Source organism: Pinus tabuliformis, chromosome 4_2, assembly GCF_031772625.1.
Source record: "Pinus tabuliformis cultivar Carrire ecotype Pingquan chromosome 4_2, CPIR1, whole genome shotgun sequence".
In the NCBI taxonomy this organism is placed as follows: Eukaryota; Viridiplantae; Streptophyta; class Pinopsida; order Pinales; family Pinaceae; genus Pinus; species Pinus tabuliformis.
In genome coordinates, this window is record NC_142304.1 from 621,935,064 (window position 1) to 621,955,924 (window position 20,861).

General features: G+C 37.4%; 1 pseudogene; it reads left to right on the plus strand.

The window, feature by feature from the left end:
* The first annotated feature begins 12,440 nt into the window (after nucleotides 1-12,440).
* On the plus strand, nucleotides 12,441-12,993 carry LOC149170854 (gibberellic acid methyltransferase 2 pseudogene; annotated as a pseudogene).
* The last annotated feature ends 7,868 nt before the right edge of the window (nucleotides 12,994-20,861 follow it).

Below are 20,861 nucleotides of genomic sequence, written 5' to 3' on the forward strand. Positions count from 1 at the left end.
TTCCTTTTTCATTCCCTCCTCTTGTCGTAACCGCCAGCTCTCCTGTTTTCACCTTGGCACACCTCCCTTCCCTCCTACTTTGGGATGCTACCCTCCTGTCCTGTCCACCATCCTTCATTTACTACTTTCCTCTCCCAGCTACTCTTGCCATCAGGTCACTGACTCTGCCCTGCCACTTGGCCTTAATTCGCCGCCCATCCTCAGGTTTGCTTTCCTACCATCTCCTCTTCCATTCCTTTCCATCTCTGCTCCCGTACTCTTGGGTATTGTCCTTTCGTTGCCCACCTCCATCATCCTACGTACTGAACTCCGATCGTATCTTGTCCTGCTCCACCTCCATCCTATACTGTTCCTCTTGCAGCTATCCTTTTCCCTCCCTGCTCCCGTCATGTCTGGGTGAATTCTCTAGATGCTCGCTCTGGGCCCTATCTTGTTCTATCATTTCTAACAATTGCTCCATATCCTCTTGTTGGTGGAGCTCTTCCGCGCCTACATCCAGTTGTTGCTCCCCTTCCTACATCCCCAGTTCGCAAGGTAATCTGCAGGAGCATTTCGTTTACATCTTACATGGGATGGAATGATATAGGTTATATTCCTCAGTTGGTGGCTTATTTCTATTACTACACATGCTGTCTGCCAACTTTTACTCAGCTTCTCTGTTGGTACTCCTTATTGTAGTTGTTTGAGTGTTTCTATCATGAGCATTGAATCTCCTTCTATCTAGAGTTTTTGATACCCTTCTCTAATAGCTATTGCTATCCCCTTGTTCAACGCATGGAATTCGGCCTCATTATTTGATGTCGTTCCGTAGTCCATCGCATAAACCCAGTGGGTTCTACCTCCATCATCTCTGAATATCCCTCTTATGCCCACTTCCCCTGGATTTCCTTTTGCTGCACCATCAAAGTTTAGTTTTGTGAATCCCTGTGGTGGGTTCCTGTAGTGGTCTTCTTCCCCAGCTTTACATGCTTTATGTTCTCTTCCAGCCATGCCTGTGGTGCTTATTTTAATTTGCAAGCGATTCAGAATGTGTGTCTCCGTTGGGTCTATTTTCCAGTCTTCATCATTCCATTTTTCAAGGATGATGGTTTCTCTAATGTTCTGTATAGTTTGGCTCCATATTTCCTTCTCATATTTTTCATCTTCTTTGAATATCAACTGGTTTCTTGCCTTCCATATGTTCCACAGGAAGAACCCTATGGATAGATTTCAAGCTCGGTTCAAGGTTATATTACGGTATGGTTTACTCCATTTCTCTACAGTTGTAGTTATGCTAATTGTATCTCTGTCACTAATCTCAAAGAGCTGTTGGTGGTTTTTCCACAAGGTATTGTTGATGCTACAAGAGTTTGTCAAGTGCTCCATTGTTTCTTCTTGTTCCTGGCAAAGGACATAGTGTGATGGTCCGTGCATCCCCTTCCTTCTCAACTGGTCCTAGGTTAACGCTCACCAATGGGACAGTATCCAGGTAAATAATGCCACCTTTGGCCAAGCTTTTATTTGCTAGATTCTATCCCATTTTTTGATGTCTAGGTTGCTAGTTCTTCTGGCCTTTATATAATATCCTTCTGTTATCGTAAACATTCCTTTGATGCATTTTCCCCACCTTATTATGTCTGAACCGTCTTTGATTGCAATTTTCCTTGTCACCATTTCCTTATTGTAATTTACCCATTGTTCTATGTCTGGTGCTTCTTGCCAGTCATTTTTCATTTTCCATTTTCTCCAGTAACTGTCCTTTTCGGGTAGCCAGTAGTTTCGTGCTGTGTCTTCCTCCATTTGGGTGGTGAACTGTTGAATGTCTTGGAGTTGGGGTTGCTGGTTGAGGGTTTCTCTCTACTGCCAAGCCTCCTGCCAGAAGTTTGCTTTGTCACCTTCCCTGATTTCCCAAAAACTATGTTCTCTTACCAGGTCCCTATTTGACCTTGCTAGGTTCCAAATTGCTGAGCCTTTCTTTTCTGATTGGCTTCGCAGTTTTCCTTCAGGGGACCTTGCCATCTCATATTTCTTTTCCCATAATGTTTTCCATAGATCTTCTCCTCCTTGAATCCACCTCCACCATAGTTTTGCACCGATTACTTGGTTTAATATATATGGATCCCGCAACCCTAAACCTCCTTCTGTTAAATATTTTCTCAGCCATTTCCATGAGAGCAGCGCCAACTTTTTAGTTTTGCTTGTTCCTTGCCATAGAAATTTTTTGAAAATTTCCACCATTTTTTGGCATATAGTTTTTGGGATAGCTTGACTGGCCATTTGGTATATTGGCATAGCTTGGAGGACCGACTTCAGGAGGATGAGGTGACTTAGTATGTTCAACGTTCTGAATGTCCAGTTGTCCATTCTTTTTTGAATTCTCCCTATCAGGCCTCCCCAATTTTCTATTCTATTTTGCTTGTCGCTCAACTGCACTCCCAGATATTTGGTGGGGAACTTCCCAATTTTGAACCCCATTGTTCTGGCTAGGAATGCTTGTGAATTCACTGGGGTATTGAAAAATAAGATTTCTAGTTTCTCCTTGTTTATCTTTGTTCCTCATGCTTTTGTAAACTCTTCAAGGATTTCCAGTAGTTTATTTGCTTCCTTAAGATTGGCTTGACTATACATCATTACATCGTCTAAAAATTGTTGATGTGTAATGGTTAGTTCTTCTCCCCATAATCTAAGGCCTTTAAGTTTCCCACTTCTTACTCTTTCTTTTATTAATCTACCCAACCCATTTGCTGTTATTATGAACAAAAACGGTGACATTGGGTCCCCCTGTCTAAGCCCACGGGACGGCCTGAAGGTTTTTGTAGGTGTTCCATTTAACATTATGGACATGCTTGGGGTCGATATCATAGACATTAGCCATTCTATCCATCTATCATCGAACCCATATGCTTTTAGGATTCTCTAGAGGTATTTCCAACTTAGCTTTTCATAAGCTTTTTCTAAGTTGAGTTTGATCATCATTCCTTTGTGTTGTGAATTCTTCAATAAATGAATTGCCTCTTGTGCAACTATGATTCCATCCACTATATGCCTCCCTTTCACAAACCCTGTTTGTTCTTCTGCAATCAATTTTGGGAGTAATGATTTTAATGTTTTCACCATTATGGTGGCTAGAATTCTGTATATTACATTACATAATGCTATTGGTCTAAAACCTTGAGGTTCATTAGCCTTTTCTAAATTTCTTATCAATGCTAGGAAGGTTGCGCTCCATGCTGGGTGCATTCTTTTCGTGCATCTTGATTCTTCCATTGCATTTACAATGTCTTGCTTCATAAAACTCCAGGTTGCTTGGAAGAATTCTACTGTATATCCATCTGGTCCTGGGGCTTTGTTCTTTGCCATTGTCTTCACTGTCTCCTCTACCTCTTTTTCAGTGATTACCCTTAGGAGTGCCATGTTTTGCTCTCGATTCACCTTTTTAGGAATGTATTGACTTATTTTTGCTATCTCCTCTTCTCTATTACTTTGCATCTCTGTCAGGATGCCTTTGAAGTGCTGTATCAATAGTCTTTCCATTTCCTCTTTCTAAGTTAACATGTTGCCTTGGTTATCTCTTAGGGAAAAAATTCTATTCTGCTGCCTGTGCTACTACATGGCTCTGTGGAAGAATTTTGTATTTCTTTCCCCCTCTTTCAGCCATTGTACTCTTGAATTTTGTCTCCATAGAATTTCCTCCTATTTTCTTCTTTCCTCCAGTCTGTTTAAAACCCCTCCTTCTTCCTGCGCTAGTTCCTTTGTTCTCCCTTCTTCTATTATTTTCTGTTGTATCCTTTTCATGTCTGTTTGAAGCTTTTCTTGGTCTTTTTGAATATTGCCAAATTCTTCTCTATTCCATTTCTTAATTTTGCCTTTTAGCTCCTTTAATCTTAATTGGAGTGTGTGCATCTTATTCCTTCCTTTTATTTCTGCCTCACTACTCTACCACCAGTTCTCCATTTTTCTATGAAGGTTGGTTCTCGTAGCCAAAAGGCTTCAAACCTGAAAGGTCTATTTTGGTTTTGATTGTTCATGGCAATTTCTAGTTTTATGGGCTAGTGGTCTGATCCTTGGCATGGGAGGATTGTCGCTTCATAAAATATGTCTTTCCCAAGAAAGTGTTTTGTTGCTAGGAACCTATCCAACCTGGAAGCTATCTGCCTGCTGCCTCCTCTTCTGTTATTCCAAGTGTATTTTCCATTAATGGTGTTTATATCAATCATTTTTAGAGCTGACTGTGTTTCCCTAAATCTTTCCATGTCTGCATCCTCCCGTTGCAGTCCCCCCTTCTTTTCCTCTTTTGAAGTGATCATGTTAAAATCACCCGCTATCAACCACAATTTTTCTGTGTGCATGTGTCCCAACCATTGCAGATGTGTGAGGAAGTTCTCTCTTTCCACTATTATATGGGGTCCGTAAACCGCCGAAACTAAGAACCAGTCTCTGTGGCCTATCAGTCTGAATCTCCCTGAGAGGATCCTCTTCATTCCTATCCAGTAGTCTACAGTAACTTCTGCAGGGTTCCACAAGATTGCAATTCCCCCCATGCTACCTTTTGCATCAATTGTCATACATTCATAAGTAGGCTTTATTTTTTTGAGAATCTCCTCCATTTCCCCCCCTATTATTTTTGTTTCTTGTAGCAACATAATTTGGGGTTTTTCTCTTTTAATCCTTTCTGCTAGGTATCTCTGCTTACCTTTGCTATTCAGACCCCTAATGTTCCAGGATGTAATTATCATTGGGTAGGTGGGGTTGTTTCGTGGAAGACCACTGAAAGCGGTACTACTCTACCCGTATTAACTAGCATTTCTCCTATGAGCTGTAAAGACTCCTGAAGATTCTTTCTTCCTCTTTTTTTCCCTCCTTTCCCTTTACTTTGTTGTTGTTGGTTATTTTCTGGTTCTATGCCTAGTTGCGCATTCATTCCTGAGTTTCCTTGCTCTTGTTTTCCTTTATATTTTGGAAGATTTCCCTGTATAATTTTTTATCCTCTTCTGGGATAAACCGCTCATCCAAGTGTCTCCATTTGTCCAGAATTTTCCGGAGAATTTCTTCTTCTGTTGCTGCATAGTCCTCTTTGCTGATATCTATTTCCATTACTTCATTTTCCTATTTATCCTCCTTTTCTTTTCCTACCTTTTCCCCTGATTCTCTTTGGGTTTTTTGTTTAGTGTTGTTTGTGTCTTGACTTGGTCTGCTTTCCTGTTCTTTTTCCTCCTGATAGTCCATTACTCAGATCTCTGAATCTTCTTCTTCTGCCTATAGGATTTCAAACTGATTTGCCTTATTTGTTTTTACTGGTTGTTGTTTTCTTCCATCCTTAGGGGATTCCTTTGCATTTCTTTTCCTATTTTTTACCTCTTAGAACCCTTCATTATCTTCTGTGCTTTTCCTTTGTTGCTTGGTCTTTCGTTCTTCCTCCTCGACATTAAGGGGGCATTCCTTGTAGAGGTGCCCATATTCATGGCATTTTCTACATCTAAACGGGATGTGTTCATAGTCCAGTGCCTACTGCCACACCTCTTCATGGTATTCTAGTTCTACTACCCCTGGGATAGGGTTCGCTATGTTCATATATATGCAGATTCTTGCATAGGATGTATATCTTCCTTTCTTGGTTGATTCAGCTATTTTAACAAAGCTGCCTATGGTATTCCCTATTCCTTCCAGGATCTTTGGATCCCAAAAATCCATGGGTAATCCAAACAGTCTTACCCACACTAGTGCTGCTAGGAATTTTTCTTTATCGTGGTTATAACATTCCTCCCAGTACCTCATAAATAAACCTGCATTATTATGAAAATATGGACCATTTTCAAACGCTTTTTCTTTATCTTGCAGGTTTGAGAAGATTACCGTAAAGAAGCCACGTGCGCTGAGCTTCAACTCTATGTAGCCTCAGGGTTGCCATTTTTGTTGTATCCATCTTGTTAGGTCTTTCTTAGATAGTCATACCCTAACGAACTTGCATATTAATGCATGGTCCTTCATGTAACTTCTATAGTGCTCGAGTTTGTTCATAGGAATAACAAATCTCGGTTTTCTGTTGCACACGGTATGCATTTTCCTTTGCTTCCTGCCTGCCATCTTGCTCTGAGGACTAGTCCTGGTGTCCTTTTCTCTTCCTCCGGTTTGCTGTTACTTGTTCCCTCTCCTGCCACTGCATCTCTATAGGAGGGGATCTCTCCCCTCCTGACTTCCTCTGTCATTTCTGTGCCTCTTGTCCGCTTGTTTTCTGTGCCTCTTGTCTACTTGTTTTCGAGGTTTTCTGCGCTGCCTACCTCATGGCCGCGTGACCATTAGGGTTGTAGAGCTCCAAGAAACCCTCATCATTTTTTGCAGTTTTGACCTTCGAGATTGTGAAAATCATCATTGATGAGTGAAAACATTTACATTAAAATAAAGCAAGGATCAACGTTCGGCGTGGCCATAGGTCTTAAGAAACACATATCCCTTGGTTTTCATAGATACAACTTGTAAAAATTATAAGAAGTAATATTATAATTTATATAAAGTTTGTAACGAGGACACTCCAAGCTCCATGCATAATTTGAATCTTTACCTAAAATAACAATGCATTTGTATGCTCAACCATCACGCAGGGGTTAAATTTGATGGGTTCCCTTACCTGTCAGCGATTTTTTTGACGGTTTTATTTTTAAATTGCATATCACATGACTTTTAATATCTATTTTTACTAGTTTTATATAAGTTTTTCAAATTATATTCACCACAACTCGACCCTTAATAAATATAGAGAGTTAAGATGGATTTAGACTAGTTGATAAATAGATAAACTTCAAATCTTACAAAATATATCTAAACCTTAAATTATTGAATTATTTAAAAAAACTAATTTTAATCAAATTAATGAACCTCTTGACCTTTAAGGGTAGTAAGAAGAAACACTCTTATTCAGGAAATTAGAGAGCAGTTGAGCAGTTTGAAGGCTTGGGAATTATATTAGTGAACTGCCATGAACAACATTTACATGCAAATTCAGGAGTTAACCACAGCTTGGAATAGGCTAGCTTGCATCCAGAATATTAAATTTTCTCTTTCTAGTCAAAAATGTTTTTCCGATATATAATTCTAATGGGTGAGTGAGTTAAACAATATAATTGTAGTATTTTTAATTGGAGGTATTCATTTTGTATAGTCATCATTGCACTCGACAGTTTTCAATTCTTCTTAGAATGTGGAAGTAACATTTTAGAATCTTGAAAATCGTTGTATGGTTTCTGGTTTCAGCAGCAATGGCTTTGATTGAAATCCAATAACCATTGTTTTGAAGAAAAAATAATGGAAGCTTGGTTGTCAATGGAGCAGTTGTCAAGTGGTGAAATCAAAGCACGTCTAATAATGCTCAAGCCTTGTTTCAATGCCAGGGAGAAAACCCTGTTGAAGCACCTTCAAAGGAGTTAACTACCACATCCAAGACCAGGGGAAAATCCTAGTGGCCTTGATGGCCCACAAATGTGGTCTATCTCAAAGGACAAGGCTAAGTAGCTTTGATTGAAAGCCAATAACCATCTCTTTGAAGAAAAAACAATGGAAGCTTGGTTGTCAATGGAACAATTGTCAAGTGGTGAAATCAAAGCACTTCCAATAATGCTCAGGCGTCGTTTCAATGCCACATTAATGGGAATAATAGAGCTAAACGTAATCAAAAATCGGGAGAAAACCCTGTTGAAGCACCTTCAAAGGAGTTAACTGCCACATCCAAGACTAGGTGAAAATCCTAGTGGTCGTGATGGCCCACAAATGTGGTCTATCTCAAAGGACAAGGCTAACTTCCAGTGTTGGTGAATTTGACAAAATAAAATGGAAGATAAAGCCACTTCAATAATAAGGGACTATTTACTAACCAATAAAAGACAATAGAGGTCGGGTAAAGGTATCTTTGTCATATTTGGTTAGTCTATGCTCATTCTTCGTTTCAAAACTGTAACACAAATGTGCATATGCATATATTTCAGGGATTCCTATTAAAAATAAGGTGCCTATACAAAATGGTTAAGGGCATTTTCAAGGACTCGGAGGCTTTGGCATAAATTTAACAGAAAGTGAAGCTTATGCATGAATTTAACAGAATCATCAAAGTGAATATTCAACTAAGAAATGTACAAGGAAAAATACAGTTCAAATTGGGGAAGACCACAAATTCTAGTGTACCTTTGAAAAAACAGGTTCCAAGGGTGCAATTGCCTCATGTATACATCGTTTTGCTGAACCATGGCCTTGGAAAACCTTGTAAACATTGATTTTAACTTTGAAGAAGCATCATAAACAATAAACGTGGATATGTTCAGCAACAAGTGTGCCTAATTCGAGACTTCTCCCTCGATATGGGTTCTCAATTTAACTCCGCGACCACTTGAACAACATAAGTCAGTGTGCAATTAGATGCTGAGACCCCAAATAGAATCTCTGAAAGACAAGGAAGGGTGCTGAAATCCAAAGGATCTCTTTGTTCCTATTATTTCGCCAAAAGTTGCGGAAGAGAGTATTATATAGATAAATATTTATAGAAGCAAAAACTGGTTTATATTATAAACTAGAGAATAAATGAATGGATGAACCAACCTATGTAGACTGGTGATTAAGGGGAATAGAGGAGATGGCTACAGACCATCAAACCTGAGTAGTTGTGTGGACTTTCCACTTGCCATTTTTTTTCTTTTACAGACTCTGCAATATCATGTATTCCTTTTAGGAAACTGTGAAAGCTCGAGGCTCCAACATTGTGATGGGCATTGGGCATTGACTGCGTAATCTTGCCAAAATGTGAGATTATGATAAAATTGGGATGAAATTCGTAGGAGATCGATGTGAGATCAACAACGTATGGAAAAAAAAGGTTAGAGTTATACAATATACTCATAATTTTTATAAATGCTTAACTCCATAATCAATGCTTTACCATCAAATGCAAAATTGCCAATGTTGTCTCAATTAATGCATGTAACTTAACGATTTCGAAATCTAAATCTACTGTCGAGACAAGATGGATATGGACTCTGTAGTCCCGTCGCATTGATAATTATCATAAATTCATATAATTGTTCGAGTCACTAGAAGTCCAACTCAAGTACACTATTAGGTGGGTACTTATTACTATTAACCTCTATAAAATTTAAACACATAAATTATTAAAATATATATATATAATATTAAAACTTATCATTTTATTATATACCTGTCATTATGATAGTTTTAGAAATTATTGGCAAGTTAATAATAACGTGTATATTTTGAAATAGCTAGTCTTTAATGGCTAAAAAGGGTCAAAACGTGCATACGGACGTCAAATTTAACCCCCGATTCACGCTGTGTATTTATGGCCAGATAGCTTGAATTTAATTCCATGCCTTGACTTCCTAATTAGACGGCGCGAGGGCAATTATACTTGTGAGAGGTAACACTTATACACAGTTTTCAAATTTGACGTCTCACAAGATGTATTTTGAATTTCATAACGTATTTGATAGTTGTTGAAAATTTTTCACCATCAGATTTGACGTGTGTTATAATAGGTAAACCGTCAAAATGACTTCCAATTTCAAAGTTAAACCATCAAAATCTATAATACCTTAAGCGCCAGTAAAAATAGCCTACAGTGGAATATTATGATACCTCATTCCAATATACGATTGGTACAAATTATAGTACATTATATTAACTTTATGTCAATAGATTGGTGAGAACACCAAATGCTGTGATATTTTAACACTGAATTTATGCTCCTATTTATTAGGATACCAAACCCCTATGAACTAAAAACTGCTGTTATACCTTTGTAATTAGGATAATTAGGATTATTTTTCCCTTTTTGTTATCGGATTCTCATTTCGAACTTTTGGGGTTCAAGAGCTTGTTTACTTATCATTAACCAATATTGGGTTTCAATTCAATCTGGAATGTGCACAGAAGTAGTAAGTTGATAGTTTCATCTTTCTATGCATCCTTGCCTCCTTGTGTAGGAATGGGTTGCTGAAGAAAGCTTATGATCTCTTGGTACTCTGCGATGTTAAAGTGGGCCTTATAATTTTCTCCCCATTATATACGAATTCACCAATCTCGGTGTGTGCTCAATGAGGATTTTCCCTAACTATTAAATTTCTCTCCTGCATAATTCTTTAGATTGTTTGACTTCCCTTTTATTCGCTCAACTATTAATGTGTATTTCCCTAGACTGAATGTTTAATTTCCCTATTTATTATTTCTCAGCCTCTATTTACATAAAGTAATGAAAGTGTTTTAGGGATAACTGTAAAGAGATCTACTCTTGGAAATTCTGGGCCATTATTTTGGATATAACATGAATAGGCAGTTAGATACATGTTTGATTATCGTTAGATATATTTTTTATTATTGTTTCATAGTTGTTAGATATATTTTTGATTATTGTTTCACAGTTTCACAATCCCGCATAAATGATTCATTGTTCTTTCACGCAGATATAACATGAATATGTAGTTAGATACATGTTTGATTATCGTTAGATATATTTTTTATTATTGTTTCATAGTTCCCCATAAATGATTCATTGTTCTTTCATGTTGGATTGCAGAGAAAATTTTGGGCATAACTGTCTAGTGTTGACTGGTTAAAGGTAAAAGGAATTAGCTTTTATTATGGGATTTAGGTTTATGATATTTCAGAACTGAAATGTAGTCATTGGGCCAAGTTGAAGGCTTTCCTTACCCTAAAACTCGAATAGACTTACATTGCTGTTTCAAAGCAATAGAAATTGATAACTCCTTTGTATCCATTTATTTCATTTCTCAATTAGCAATGTGTGTATTTAATTTCTGGATTAGCAATGTGTGTATGGAAAGTATTCAATGCGCTCAACATTTGTGAAAATGGTGTATTTGTCTTAACTAAGCAGAGGTTGTAGTTTTTTTTGTTGGTAGAGGCTGCAGTTTTTAGTTAGCATTCTGCACTCTATGAAATAGTTTGGAAAGTGATTGTCTAATTAGAGAGATTGACATTAACAAATTTACTTAGAACATAAAATAAAAGACATAGAAAATGCAAAAACGTCATGAAAATATTGTTTGACGGACAAAAGGGATCCCAAGCCTGTCTCTGACTATAAAATTTTTTCGAAGAAAACAAACTCCCATAATGAATGTCAACGCAAGTCTATATAAACAAACGGAGACCGAGAAGTGGGCCCAAACGACCACGTAAGTAGGAGGCACGAATCTGCAATCAGGATGAGGGATGCCCTTGTAGTTTGAGGTTAGCCCAGAGGGAGCAGCCCACAGAAAGCACATCGAGAATTTAGTTCCTCGTGACTCTACTAATTGCTAACACTGGTGTATATATAGAGAGGGAACAGTATTTCATTTCTGCATACTAAATGGCCTTTCCATTCGGTCAGCTCTGTCCACACCCTCCAGTTTTTGTACTAACATTGCAATATACTGATGCGTTGTTGAAATACCATTTTCATCCCAGCTATCATAGAGTTTCTGAGTTACCAAATATGGAGATACCTCCATCGCAGGAACAAAACCATGGCCATGGTCAACCTAACGAAGATAGCAGACAAACATACTGGAAATTTAAGGAATCCGACTACGAGAATGGGGGAAGTGGATATCAGAAATTCGGATACCAAGATCCAGGGACAGGATCTATCTTGGCTCCTACAAAACCGTCGAGCAGGCCGCCCGAGCCTTCGACGCTACAATGTATTGCCAGAGAGGGCCCAACACTAAATTGAACTTTCAAGATTCTGTGCCTGCCATTCCGTCCACCTTTTCTCTTTCCCCTCAGCAAATCTAGGTTTCCGCTTTCAAGTATGCCTTGAATAAAATCCCTGGGACTTCGCCTTCTCTGCACAATAATAGTAAAGAGGATCCCTCACGTCCCTCCCAGGCATCTTCGGTATCTGACATGGAATAGTAAAGAGGATCCCTCACGTCCCTCCCAGGCATCTTCGGTATCTGACATGGAATTGTCTAATGACGCCCAACATATATCGGAAGTCTTGGCATTTTGGAAATCTCTGTTTGCAGAACTAGATGGTCCTTAGTATTTGAATTGGAATAGTCTAACTAGGCGGAGGAATCGCCAGGTTTCTGTTGCCGCCTGGAAAAACTTCGAGCTCCGACCATCGGCAATTCCTCCACTCTCCGCCAACTCCACCACCCTCTGCCACCGTTCCACATTAATTGCTTCTAGGACAGCCCTCCAGCCTGGAAAGGACTCCAGCCTCCACCGGAAAATACTGACGCAACCCAGGACCTACATTAATGCGATAGTCATTTGAATTTTGAAAACGCCCACCCAAATTCTAGATATTTTAATTCCTAGTTAGACTACTCCCTCTCAGAATCACAGATCTAAGATGTGCAATTGGTACAAACACCATAGCAGACGTCGATTTTGTTGTCAAAACACTCACAAATCTTTGTGAGAATGACCATCATTCTAATGCCAGGAGTTCAATGTTACAGTTCCAGGCTTATTTCTCTGATCTGCCTTCCAATGACTTCAATGGCCTCTTCAATCTGCTGGACCGACCTGGGCATTCTCCATATTTTGTTGTGGGTGTACCTGGATCCTTTTACAACATTCTACTTCCGAGATCGACCATTCATGTCTGCTTCTCTGTCATGGCGCTTCATTGGCTTTCAGAGGTGATATCTGACAGATTATTATCACACCGAATTAAATTATCTAATTACATTATTTTCATAGCTCAGAATTTTGAACCAAGTAATATTATCATTATTGCAGGTGCCTCGGGCTATTGTGATGAAGGATTCGGCCTTATATAATAAGGGGAGAGTGTGGATTAATGGAGGTAGGCAGGATGTGGCAAAAGCTTATTCAATGCAATCCGGAAAGGACCTCACCACTTTTTTCAACCGCAGAGCTCAGGAGATGGCACTGGGTGGCATGCTCTTCTTCTGCATGATGGGCAGACCAGACAGTTGTTCTCCTGTACAACAAGTTTCTGTGGCAGGCTATATGTATATTCCATTGAGAGGGCTATAACCAAATCTCAGAAAATAAAAAATGAAAGAGTCCAGAACATTGGCGTCTCTAGCTTCTTAAACACTGCCATTGGGTTCTCCTTGCCGGAGAGGGATATATGCATATTCCATAGAGAGGGCTATAACCAAATCTCAGAAAATAGAAAATGAAAGACTCCGTCATACGATACATGACGTTGTAATTGCTAAAATGACTACTGCTTGATATTTTTACATGATAAAAAATATAATGATGTGGGTGTGCTTCAATAGAATAAGAATCTCAACTTCGAAAAGCAGCACTTGCTCTGTTTTGGTTGAAGAATTCAAGATTTTCACTCCCACTAATTGTCCGTCGGGAAGAAATCCTCTTGTACCATAAGAAAATTCCCACCAAGAACAAGGATGTCACATAACCAATGCGGATTCACTAGATTAAAAAACGCTCAAAAAGGACATTTTCCATTCAAAGCAAATGCACAGAAATTAAAAGCTCCAGGAGGAAAACTAGAGATGCAACCTATTGAAACGCCGCAAGTGGCAAATTGCAACTCCGTAAAATGCCTACAGGTTTTAGTTCGACAAACGCACTCTAACCTCTTGCCAAATAATTTTCTTTTCGATGAGAATCATTCTGCTTACTCCAACAAAATCCACCTTCTTTAGAGATTGTCTGAATTGGTCATGTTCATAGTTGCAAACCTTTTGCATAATCTTTTCTTTCAATAGAAGCTCTCCATTTGTCTGTGTATGACTATTTGGAGACTGTAGTGCCCATTCAACCACAGACATTTGTTTCGATGCAGACTGTGGAATAGGAAGTCTTGGTATTGATTCTCCTTTCTCTGTAATGAGACTAGAATTCGCCCCTTTGGGAACATTTTCCGTTAAGTTTTGCATGAGAATCACTTTTCCCTCCTGGAGACTAGGCTACATATTACAAGAAGAGCCGAATATATAATTTCATAACCCGCATGTTTCATGTAACTGCCAACAAATTCTAGTTATCCAACTGGCAGTGGAGGCAAACCAGTTTTAGAGGATGGGATGACCTTTTCAACGCTTCCATTTCAGACCAATATTATTTATAAACATCACCTTGTTCACAAGAAAGATTTTAAGACCATCATGATCAGAAACTAGACTGATAATCTTGTCATGCCCATTGAAGTTATAACTGTCGGGAGATTTAAAACGTTCCTGTCCAAAGAACATGATAAACACTAGTTAAAGCTTCGCAGTTCTTGTTTCCAATTCTCGATCATATTCGATTCAACAATCCTATCCAAGGATAAATAGATTTCTCTGCAACTGAACATAGAAGAAAGCCAAGGCTAAATGAAGCCTTAAGAACCTCAGCACATTCATTATTAGTACATACGATAAATCAATCAATGTGCTTGTCTTGCACTCAAATATGCTTTGTCAGGAACAGACATACCTGATAGATACTCTCTTCCACACCTCTCAAAGATGACCTTCTCCCATTTTCAACAATCAGTAAAGAAGAACTACATGGTAATTTCTTAACACAATATTTGCCTAATACCATTGAATACCTGAAATATTAAGAAAAGAACCAATCAAGGATCCTTGTCTTGCACTCATGTATGCCTTGTTAGGAATAGACATACCTGATAGATGCTCTATTCTGCATCTCTCAAAGATCACCTTCCCAATTTCAACAATCAGTACAGAAGAACTCCAAGGTAATCGCTTAAAACGATATTTGGCTAATGTCATTGAAGACCTGAAATTAACAAAATCATGAATCAAGGCCCATTTATTATGAAATTCCAAGCTTCATCCCTTGTTTTGTCACAAAGAGTTGGGAAATGCCATACCTTATGGCATTGTGCCTACTAGCTCCTAGAATCCACTTTGAAGCATCATACAGTTTTGCTTCTTCTACCAGCACCCTTTGCACAGACCCATGAGCTATCTTGAATTGAAGGTCCACCTGCTAAATCAGATAGATTTTTAAGTATGTAAATAAAGAGCCGCACACTATATATTTAATTAAAGTAAAATTGACAACTGTGAAAAATTAGCCCCTGAAATTTTCAACTCTTCTTATCTTCTAATCCAGGAAACAATGGAAGACAGTCCATATGTGGTCATCCATATGGGATATTGCATCTATGACTAGATATCTATTCACTCATATGACACTAGAAAGTTGTTCTGTGCACATATTCTAGTCAACATAACATTCTTGTACTGGTAAGGGACTGCATAAGCAGAGACTTTAACTGATATTATGGCAGAGACTTTCATCAAATGAAAACTAGTCTAGTGGCAGAGTCGCTTCTGTCGCTTTTGCTTGCAGTTGCGATCCTACCAATCCAAATTGTTCTGCTTTTCATCATGAATCTTTTGCAAGTGGTAGTTCAGTGCAATGCCAGGAATATCTCAGAGGAAAAAAAAATCCTTATGCAGATGAAAGAGCTAGATCGGATTGAAAGAAATAATGTTTTTGGCAACTGGAACATATCTAATCGAAGTCCATGTGGTTTGTAATGGAGTGTTTTGTAATAATCACTTCAAAGTCGTCCAAGGGTCATAGCCTGGGTGTTAAAATGGAAATTAAATCCCTAAACATGGATTCAATCTTGGCCATGTAAATGTTAGCTTTTATGGCCTGTCTGGGCAGATAGGTCATTACTGGATCTCAAAAAAATGCTCAATTCAACTTCATTACTAAACTTAATCTCTCCAACACTTTATTGCAAGAGGTCATGCTCTCAAACTTTATTGCAAGAGATCATGCTCTCTACACCATGCGATCAAAGTATTGGAGAGGGTAACTTTAGTAAGGACATTGCAGAGCACAGTTGCCCTCGCTGGGAACATAGGTCAGTTACTGGATCTCCATAAAGGAAACAAAACATTGTAAAAGCATCCAGGTACACCCGCAACAAAATATGGAGAATGCCCAGGTCGTTCCAACAGATTGAAGAGGCCATTGAAGTCATTTGAAGGCAGATCAGAGAAATAAGCCTGGAGCTCTAGCATTGAACTCCTGGCATTAGAATGATGGTCATTCTCACAAAGATTTGTGAGTGTTTTGACAACAAATCGACATCTACTATAGTGTTTGTACCAGTTGCACATCCCATATCTGTGATTCTGAGAGGGAGTAGTCTAACTAGGAATTAAAATATCTAGAATTTGGGCGGGTGTTTTCAAAATTCAAATGACTATCGCGTCAGTATTTTCCAGAGGAGGGCTGAGTCCTTTCCAGGCCGGAGGGCTGTCCCAGAAGCAATTAATGTGGAACAGTGGCAGAGGGCGAAGGAATCGCTGATGGCCGGAGCCGGACATTTTTCTGGGCGGTAACGAAAACTGGGCAATTCCTCCGCCTAGTTAGACTAGGCCTTTTAATTTGGAAAAAATCCTATCCATTGACGAAGAATTGGTGTTGGATCTCATTCTGACTTCGTAGGAGGAGGTTGACATAATCCCGTGAAACTTTGAAGACGATCAAGTTCCTCAGAGGTGAAAGAATATAAAAATGGACTTAATTTTTTGCAATCTATGCGCACTACCAGTATCTACGTCATTTTCAAACCTACCAATGTCACGGCATGCCTGAATTGTCGTAGATGATATTCGATCGAAATACCATATTAATGCCCGCATTTCTGTGTCAAAACTCCTTGTCTTCTTCTGCAAACATGTCGCAGTAGAGAACGTTTACAAGTGTCTATTGGATACTGTGATTGCATAATAATTCAAAGTGTCTATTGGATACTGTGATTGCATAATAATTCAAAGTGTCTATTGGAAGCTGTGATTGCATATTAAATCTGATTGCATAATAACTTAGAGTATCTATGGGTAGCTGTGATTGCATACTAAATCAGAGTTTAGAATATTTTGGAAATTTGATAACTATGAGTGAAGATAAATATTATTTTATTTTTGAAATATTTTGTAATTGATATAAAAATATGTGTAAAAGTGTCTATTATCATAAAAGTGGTGTTCTGACGAAATAAAATTGTTCATTTTTATTTGAAAGGAACCTTGTTAACAAAATTGTTCACCTTTATTTGAAACAAGAACATGGTTTAATCATTATAGTGTTTTTTAATGTAGAGAGTGATAACATATTATAGTGTTTTTTAATGTAGAGAGTGATAGATAGATATGTTAGAGTTATTTCAGCAAATAGGGGCAACAAAATTATCTAAATAAGCCAGTTAAAATGAATCAAAAGTAAATTACAAAATTGTAAATGTCACTATTTAATTTTATTATTGAATAAAGATATACAGAAAATAATATTTTGATGATAATAACTATCATGTAAAGTTAAAGTTACTTAAAAGATTTAGTTTTTTTTTTTTTTTTTAAATCATTACTGTAAAATACTATTATATTTATCATAAATAAAAATAAGAATCGCACTGTTATAATTATCATAAAGAAATAAAAATTACACTATTATAAATTTCTTTATTTAATTTTAAATTTAGCAAATGAGTAAAGTTAAACATTGTTTTTGTCTATTAAATTTTTGAAATATTATTTAGTGAAAATAAAAATAAATGTAAAATAAAAATAAATGTAAAATGTCCATCACTATGAAAGAGTGTTTAAAAAACAAATTGTCCACTTTTGTTTGAAAGGAACAATGTTTGAATCATAATAAAGTATTTCTTATATCATGAAAGTGATAGATAGGTTGTTTTTATTTTAGGAAATAACTTTAAGGAACGTTTGTTGAACTAAATAAAAACTAGACTAAAAGATTATAGATGTTTGTTGAAGTGAATAAGAACTAGACTAAAAGATTACAGATACGACCATTTAGTTATAATATTGAATAATAATATCTTAAAACAAAAATAAATTAAAAATAATGTTTATTCTAAGTGCTTAGTATTTACATTGGTTTCAAACCTACCAGTGTGACAGCATGAATTGTCTCAATATTTCCACAGTATATGCTATAAACATTAGTGCATGATATTTGATCCTAAATGCATCCAATTGTGTGTTAAGATAAGATACACACTCTATATGAGTATTTACAACAATAGAGAATCCTTATTCCCTTGGGTTTATAATATCTTAGGATTTTAGTATTAATCCCTGGTTTATTATTCTTGTGGGTTTAATATTATTCCATTGGGTTTATAATACCCTAGGGTTTTAGAATTAATCTCGTTTATAATATTAATGCTATTTTAGTGTCTATAATATTTATCATAAGGTTTATATCCCTTGGTGTATAATATTTATCTTAGGATTTATCATAGGATTTTCACAATATGGAAATGAGCCATGATCAACCATGGTCAACCATGGTCCAATGTCGCATTGTGACAAAGTTTGTCTTGATATGAAAATCAATCATCGTCAACAATTTTCCAAGATCTCATTGTGAGAAAGGTTGTCTCAATATGAAAGTCAATGATAGTCAACCACAATCCAACGTCGCATTGTGACAAAAATTTTGTATACGCCATATCAACCACATCAGGGAAAATTTTAAGAACCACCCTAAATTTATATGTATAATAAATGGGCTAATCCCCATGATACATAGGAAAAATGGGAGGCGATTTTATCAATAATATAATATGTATATATAATTTTTTTAGCGAATCTTTCACTAGATTATATTATCTTGTACAGTGACGGAGAATCTTTGACTGAATTATAAAATCTTGTAAGATCTTGGCAAATCTTTTACTAAATAATAAAACATTGTGAAGTCTTGGCGAATGTTTTGTTAAAGTATGAAACCATATATGATAATAAGAAAACATATTCAGTAAACTGTAATATACTAACATACATGTTTGGAAAAAAGAAGCATAATTTTCTCGTCCTACAAACAATGTTCCAAGTTTCAATGGTCATGTTTGTCACGGTTCTTACAATGCACTCTTTCATATCCTTCTATTAGTTTTGATAATATTCCACAACAAAATTCTTGTAGGTGTTGATGTTGACCACGAGTTCTGTCAAGGTAGGAAAGATTAATCTTTTCTCTACAACTTTTGTCAAGCTACTACTTTTTTCGAGTTATCAAATTTCTTTTTTATTCCATAGACTCCAACTATGAGATAAAAAAAAAAAAAAAAAAAAAAAAAAAAAAAAAAAAACACATCAAGTTTGTTTACCCCAACACGCCAACAAGTAGCAAGCCCCAACTATATTATATAAGAAAGTATTAGGTATCCCAAAGGCTTGAAGGGGATCTAATTGAAAGAAGTGACCATTGTGAGAAGCCTTTCAATCAATATATGAATATATAAATGTAGATTTATTATTATTTTAATTGGAAATCTTCAATTAAATAAGAAAATTTAATTACGTCTCTCCCAATATAAATTGCTTATTAGCATAATTCACTACCCTCATACGTCTCCCATTTTTTAACAGTGTTGTAACATGTAGATTAATTACCTTTTTGGTGAACAATCTTCAGCTTTTAGGAAAATATGGTGCAATGGCTCCAACCCCTACAGATCATTAGGACAAACTAAGAATAGCACATAAGATGAAAGGTTGTACAAACCAACTTATTTTTCAAACAAATAATCCAACATCAATACCTAAACTTTTTCATGAAGATATCATATTGAGAATGTCTGAAAAATGGTGGGTAATATTCTGCGAGGGTGATGCAGAAAGAGTGATAAGGTTTCACTATTTTGATTTTTTTTGTTAAATCAGAAAAACCAATATTAATGGAGATATTAGTATTTTTTACTAAATTTTGTGAAGTGACTAAATGTAGCTTCAACCATTCACCTTAAGGCGTTTTTACAATATAATTTCCTAAGTCTATTTAATATCTTCATTATCATAAAAACCAACCTATATCCATCTTAACTCCACATCTACCACTCTTAGAGGGATGAAATCTATTTATCCCTTTGAGCACTTGGTAGACACAGAATTAAGATGGATCTATGATGATAGAATTTCCCCTTTAAATATTCTATGCTCACATGAATACCATGGTATTACCATGGGTCAATAAAATGGGTTATCATAAACCTGGAGCTTAAAAATTACTATTAGTAATTTATAAAAATTAATAATTTATTTTTAATTTATTTTTTATTTTAACCAAGTTAAAATGTTTAACATACGATCTTGCATTTTAGGCTTGGCGGATAATTCATACGGACACTGAGTTGAATCATAGGCCTCTAGTCGGGGTTTCGGAGCGAGCGGCGGAGAAAACCCTGAGAAGATCATGGCCCGCTGCAATCCCGAGCTTTCTGTGACTACACTGCATCGCGTGGAGTCCTTCAAGAGTAGAGGGCGGGGTTCGGCGGTCGGAGGAACAGGAGGTTCCAAGAAGAAGTCCACCTCGCACAGCTGCAAGGCAGGGTTGCAGTTTCCTGTTCGCAGAAGCGTGTGTTTTCTCAAGGCCGGCAAGTATGCCGAACGGGTGGGAGCCGGCGCCCCTGTTTACCTCGCGGCCGTTCTTGAATATCTGGCAGCCGAGGTTCTGGAGCTGGCAGGTAACGCTGCCCGGGATAATAAGAAGACCAGGATAGTTCCCCGCCCCATCCAGTTGGCCGTCCGAAATGACAAGGAGCTCAGCAGGCTGTTCGGCACTTTTACCCTAGCCAATGGTGGAGTCACGCCCAATATCCATAACATTCTACTTCCCAAAATGGCTGTCGCGCTGTTTGCGAAGATCAGAGATACCAGCAAGGGGGTCAGAGCATGGATGGGAACGCGCAACTCGGCAGAGGCGGACGCCAGTGCCCCGGTTGCAGTGGCCAAGAAGTTCCAAGAGGAGATGAAGTGGAAGGCTTTGGGAAAAAGGATCGTGGAACTCCAGAACCAGCAACGAACGCTCTCACATTTCAAATCCAAGGAGGTTGCGAGGCAAGTGTTTGACGAAATGCCTCA